This window comes from Alligator sinensis, unplaced genomic scaffold, assembly GCF_000455745.1.
Source record: "Alligator sinensis unplaced genomic scaffold, ASM45574v1 scaffold123_1, whole genome shotgun sequence".
In the NCBI taxonomy this organism is placed as follows: Eukaryota; Metazoa; Chordata; order Crocodylia; family Alligatoridae; genus Alligator; species Alligator sinensis.
The window spans coordinates 1,325,862-1,332,399 of NW_005841985.1; the positions used below are offsets into that span (position 1 = coordinate 1,325,862).

General features: G+C 46.3%; 1 long non-coding RNA gene across 1 annotated transcript in view; it reads right to left on the reverse strand.

The window, feature by feature from the left end:
• Window positions 1–3,487: 3,487 nt before the first annotated feature.
• The window catches only part of LOC102379594, a 4,911-nt gene continuing 1,860 nt past the window's right edge, over window positions 3,488–6,538 (reverse strand). Inside the window, exons 2-4 of the long non-coding RNA XR_323532.1 lie at window positions 4,661–4,707; window positions 4,034–4,106; window positions 3,488–3,541 (exon numbers count right to left, since the gene is read on the reverse strand). This is a non-coding gene — a long non-coding RNA (uncharacterized LOC102379594). The remainder of the gene's footprint in view (window positions 3,542–4,033; window positions 4,107–4,660; window positions 4,708–6,538) is intronic.

Below are 6,538 nucleotides of genomic sequence, written 5' to 3' on the forward strand. Positions count from 1 at the left end.
CCTGGTGTCAGGGAGCTTCTGGCCCTGGCTCCATGATTGGGGCAGGGGACTTCAGGATAAGGATCTCCCAGGTGCCTGCTCCCTGATCACGATGGTGAAGTGGGCGCTCGGAAATAAGGATTTACTGCCAGGGGGCCTAGCCACACCTCCATCAACTTCCCTCTAGCCTTGCAGCTGCTGCTGAAGCCAAGGGAGGGCTGCTCTAACACCCCCGGCTTCTAGCCTGAGCCACTGCACGTGTGTGCCTGCATTTCCTGAATCTCTATTCACCTGCAAATTGGTTCAATCTTTGCAGGTTAGACTAACCTGCAAAGATTGAATCAATTCAGGCTCTGGCTTTTTGAATGTTTACCGCTAGCCATGGTAATTGTAGCTGTCTTTTATCATGGGTCAGCTTAGTTACAGGCCTGCATAGTCTGGAGTTGCGTTGGGGCCAGCTTCTGTGAATCAAGAAGTTCAGAGAATCAAGCTCCATAATACTCAAAGTGCCATATAAGCAGCGTTTGTAGAAATGTGCTTCAATAGGCCCACACGGGGGTTACAGAAAACATTGTTTCAAGTGAAGTTTTCCTAAAATACAGTTGTATAAATTGTAGTCTCCTCCACATCATACTTTATTTAACAATGGTTTTGAGAACAATAGGATCTTATGTGGCTTTGAAGATGGGAATCACTTCATAGAAAGTTATTATTAGAATCCTGCTTCATCAGAGCAATGTGCACTCACTAGCATTTAAAGAACTGGAGCTGTTTCCATTCTAATCCTTTTTATGGGGTTCATCACTCATCTATTTTAAATTGTTTTGTGGCTGAATTTTGCTATGTACATTTTTTGCTGAAGGGCAGACTTATTTTTCTTTTTCAAGGGGCTTATATCGGTTTGCCTTTTACATTCATAAGAAAGGATATGATTCTCTCCAGTATACATTCTCCTGGCTTCAATGGAATTACTCCAGGATTAAATTTGGCAGAAAGAACCAAGCCAAATAATATTTGAACAGGTTTCCAAGCTCACCAATAGCTTTAATGATGTTTGAATTTATATTAAAAAAAAATGTATACCTTGCATTTGGATTAAAGTGTTAAATATTTTGTTCACTTTGACTAACTGGCAGGCAACTACAATTCTACTCTTTTGGGGGGGGGGGGGGGGGGGGGGATTGGTTTCTGGAAGCAGCCTAGCAAGTTCATGGTCAAAGTACTTACTATAAAAGTTGATCAAACACTGGCTACATAGTTCATAGAAAAGGCAGTATGGTGCTGTTGCACTTCTTTGACATGCTGGAAGTGGTGATTGTGACCCAGGGAGCCATGATGGTCTAGGGGGGACTAGTCCGTGACAACTCTATCCCTGTCACAATGCATGCTGGCTTGTTAGGGAGCATCGGTATTCTAAGGGACATAGGGCAAGGTGGCATCAAAGCTACATCACTCCCTGCACATCTACTTACAGAGGTGGGGGTAGCAGCATTGCATAGCGTGCATCCTTCCTGCACACATCAGAGTCAGTATAGAACTTCAGCAGAGGAGTGAGGATGTCTCACACACCATCTACTTCCTGGTGCTGGAACGCACTACACAGCCTGGCCCATAGGCTATAGCAGATAATCACTGCAAATTCCCAAGCCCATTGAGAAAGAAGAAAAGTTGAGCTAATTTCTCCTTGTATTCAAAATTCCTTGAGACAAGTTCAACATATTACACATTTGCAATGTGCCTTTGAAACTCCTTTTGGAAAAGAAAGAGGTGTGTACAGATATAAAAGAACAGGCTCACCTCCGAAATGCATGGCTCTTAATTCATACAACTTCATAGCTATCCATAGAGTTTCTCTGCATCAAACACATTTTACACTGGACTTTATAGTTGAATATATGCTGGAATGCAAAGCTAAGCACAGAAATAATTCCCTTCCTATTTAGCAGAGTATATACTTAAGTACTATTTGCACCATATTTTTCTTTTATTATGAATAATACATGCAAGTCTGATGATGGACATAATGGAAAGAGTTTGATACATTTCAACTCTATTTGGTTCAAAGCACAGCCACAAGCAGGTTGTAATTTTTGTTAATTTATTATTTACTCTAAATATTTCACTTTTATGAAGTTGGGTTATTCTAGCCTGTAGTTTGAAAACTGAAATCTACCAACTAAGCTGTGTTGTTTAGTTCTAAGTGGCTTTTCAGTTCTTTAACATTTTGTGAGGTCGGGTGTTCAACAGAGCTTAGCTCTGAGCATGGGCCACTTCCAACCCAGCCCGTGCCACCATGGTCACTGTTTCCTACCTCCTGTCTACCGTGTGCTGCAGAAGCCCCTACAAAAGCCTCCTACCTCCTCAGGCCAGATAAAATAGATGTACTGGTTGCCCTCCACACCCTGCCAACACCTGCTCTAAATGGATGAGCACAACCTCATGGTCAAATTTCTGGTGGGTTTTCTGTGAATGCTTGTCACACCTGGATTCAATGGTGTAGATGTCTTGCAAAAGGGTTTTGACAACTGTAAGCAATATGCAGTTAGGTCTAGATTTACTGAACAAGATATTTTAGACCTATATCACTGGGTGAAAAAATTCATGTCTCTAGTAATCAGGGCTCATGGTAGAAGTGGTAGCTTTTATTAGACCAACAAGACTTTTGCAAAAACATTCTTTAATTGCAAGCTTTTGGGAACGAAGAACTGTTGGCCCAGTGGAACTTTCCATCTATTTACTCCTCTGTGAAATCCTATGAAATATGCACTTCATTTCTACCCTGGAGAACTTTTACAATCTTTTCTCCAATGCCTGATGTTTGTGCCCGAAAGCTTGCAACTAAAAAAAAAAATTTTTTTTTGCAAAAATCTTATTGGTCTAATAAAAGATATCACTTCTATCATGAGTCCTGATTGCTTTTTCCTCTAGACCAATTTGCCTACAACCTGGATACCTGGTTCTAGTAACGGCATATTTTTTCTGGGTGGCTTATCAGATATTCTTAGAATATTTTTAATCTTTGATTTAGAGATAAGAACAAATGAAATTACCTTCCTTAAACTGAAACAGAAAACTAAATCCCCCTCCCTTCCCCCATGGAATAAAATAATCCTAGACTACATGGAAAATTCAGTTCCTCTATTAAGACATAGCTATTGGACTTGCACAAACATTAACTTTATTTGGTTTCCTCAGATCAGTAGCCTTTGAGTTAGAAACACTTGAGACTGCTGCTTGTGCCTCAAAGCATGTTGGTTAAAATTATCTCATGTAATTCCCTTGCCAGAACAGGATTTTTGTGCTCAGCTTCTCAGCTTGTACTTGGTGGTGTTCTATTTCCTACCATTTTTTAACTAATGATACTTATTTCTTATGTTTTCTTTTCACTTAGTCAATCTTGTGGCTAGCCAGAAATCCAAGGGAATATTATTGCATGATAAAGATCTCCACGCACAATATTAGATCTAAGAAATGAAAACTAAGGGGAAAAGCTAAGGACAAAGGTCACTTACTTTTCTTGGGCCTGATCTTGTTTCCTTTGAAGTTATTTGGAATTTTGTTCCTGTGTCACAGTGGGAGAAAAATCAGACTTCTTGGGTGTAGCTACATATGCAATTAATTCAAAACAAACTCTGGAGCAGTTTGAGCTGGAGAAAACTACTCTCAGGTGCAGCATCTACACATGTGCCCAGAACAGCAGCAATTTGAGCCAAGGCAGAGCAGTTTATGCCAGGGCCAGGGGGATGGGCGGGGGTGGGGGGTGTTCAGCCCTGGGTTCTAGGTGGCAGTATTGGGTGGTAGAGGGGCTGACTACAATATGAGGGTGCTGAAACTGCAGAGCTGTGTGGCTAGGTGGCAGGCAGGAGGCTGTCCCCCTGCTGGCCAGGTTGATTGGGCACAATTTATGCCCATAGTCAGCATCTACATGTGCATTTAATCACAGTTAATTACCCCACTGTCCAATAGTACCGTCCCCAACAATACTATCTTACCACAGTGTTAGTTATTTTACTGTAGCCTAATAGTATTGTACGTGTAGATGGTGATGCTTTACCCTGCATGTGTAGACGTGGTCCTTGTGTTGAAATGAATTAGATGGATGTCAGTCTTCATTTGATGCTCAAAGTCTGAAAATACAAGCAATGATTACAAGTAATGAAACATTTATATAAAAGGTGCATATAAGAATGTACATTTCATGTGCTCCATTATTTAGGGTTACCATATTTCCAGGTCCAAAAAAAGAGGACACATGTCACACAGGGGGAGGGGAGGGATATGATGGTGAGGTGGCAGTGACATGCTGGTGCCCTGCCCCTGCCCATTCTGTTGCCCTTCACTTCCAAGCCACAGCCTCCTGGCCCTGCAGCTGCCCCCCACTCCTCACCCACTGACTCCAGCCCTGCCAGTGCCCCTCACTCCCAATCCACAGTACCCTTCCCCCTGGGCCATGATGGTGCCCCTCACTCCTGACCCACAGTCCCCTGGCACTGTCAGTGCCTTGCACTCCCAACTAGGGTTACCAGATGTCTGGGTTTTCCCCAGACTTGTCCCATTTTTGAGCTGTCTGATCTCCGTCTGGGTGGGTTTTTTAAATCTCTCCAAATGCCCAGGATTTTGGTTTGCTGTGCTGGTGGGAGCATGGGAGGGCAATTAGAGACTACAGGGAGCACAGACATACCTGCCTTCAGCTGCAGAGGCACGTGCGGACCCATGTGGTGCTCCGTGCTGCAGAAGTGGATTAAGATTTACTGGGGCCCTGGGCAAACAGAAAATTGGAGGTCCCCCCACATCCCATTATAAACATGAATGTATCAAAAAGCATTAATAAATAGACTCATTAAATGCTTACATGGTGCATTAATAAATAAAGCGCAACATGTGATGTCAAAATTAACTACTCAGTTTTGCCACATACAAAACTGAATAAAACAACTGCCTTAGGAGACTTACTCAGATGTGTGGAATCACCATAAATGTATAATAACACAAAAGCATCTTGGTGCTTCAGAATGGTGGCAGGGGTGCTTGAGCTAAAATTTGTTGAATGAGCTTTAGTTCAAGTGCTGACATCACCATTTTTAGGTGTGGTGACAGAGTCACATGTCATGAGAGACCATGGCACTTTAGTTAGAGCAGCTCTCAGATCTGCTGTAATTAACGCACCAGCCCCCACCGCCAGAGCACATGTAGAAGTGCCAAGGGGCAGCTGCCTGAGCCTGTCCAGCAGAGCTGAGGCCAAGGGGAAAGGTGTGAGCCTCCCCGGCTGCCCAGGGCTGGGTGGTCTCTGGGCCAGGCTCTCAGCCGCCTGCAGCTCTGTGGCATGACCTGCGACCCGACCCATCTGCATCTCTGTGTGCGTCTGTATGTCTCTGTGTCTGTCTCTCACTCTCAAGCCACAGCTCCCTCCCCCAGCCCTAATGTTGCCCTGCACTCCTGACCACAGTACTCAGCCTGAGGAGGGGGGTTCCCAACGCACCTTGGCAGGAGGCACTTAACACCCCCCCCAGCCTCCCATACCTTCACAAATAACCTCCCGCCAACACACAGTTAAAAATAGCCTCTCATGATTTACATACCAAATCTCTTGATTTTTAACAGTTTGCCTGACAGAGGATGTGGGTGTCCAAAACCATGCAAATAACTTTTTGCAACTATTTAGATATCACATCTACTCAAAGACTCCAGCTACAGGCCAACATTCCCCTCCCTCCACCTTCCTGGATCATCCAGGAAGAGCACATGGGGCTCTCTGCACTGTCTGTTGCCTTTGCCATGGGGGCCCTAAACCCTGCCCAGCAGGACAGGGAGGGGACCCAGGGCCCAGGCAAAGGCAGCAGGCACAGACCTGAGCAAACAGCTGCAGCCTGCCTCTGCCCCATGCCTCCCCTGGCCCAGGGTGCAGGCAGCAACATGGAGCCGACTCTCCTCCCCACCCCTACTCCAGTCCCCTGGACAAGCCGCCTGCCAGTGCCTCCGCCCTGCTCCCTGCCCCGGGCATGCACTGCCCTGGCTGAAGTTGGGCATCACCACTGCCCCAGCCCCTGCTGTCCTGGCCCCAGCCCCCTCCCTCGCTGTGGGGGCTTCAATTTGCCCCCTACCCCTAAGCCCCCTTTCCCCTTCCACAAGCTTACCTCCATGCACCATGTGGGCTCTGCTGGGCTGCTCTGCTCTGCTCCCTCCTCTGCCTGCCGGGCAGGCTCCTGCAATGACTGCAGGCTGTGGCCAGCCTGCATATGCACATATGCATGCCACCCACACTGCCCATCTCTCCCTCCCGGGGCCACCATTTCCTGAAAGGCTCCTGGGCTACTGTCCACCTGGCCCAGGCATTAATCTGCCTATGCCCCGTTTCCTCTGATTGCCCTCCCCCTTGCTCCCACCCTCAGAGCACAGCAAAATCCAAGACATTTGGTCAGGGTGGGCAGGAGCTAAGGCTGGGACAGGGCAGTGGGGGAGGGGAGGGTTTCTTGCCCCTCCAGTGGGGGAAAGGGGTTGGGGGTTGCAGGGAACTCTGTGGCTGGCCAGCAGCACAGGCACCGGTGCCTGTGCTCACAGG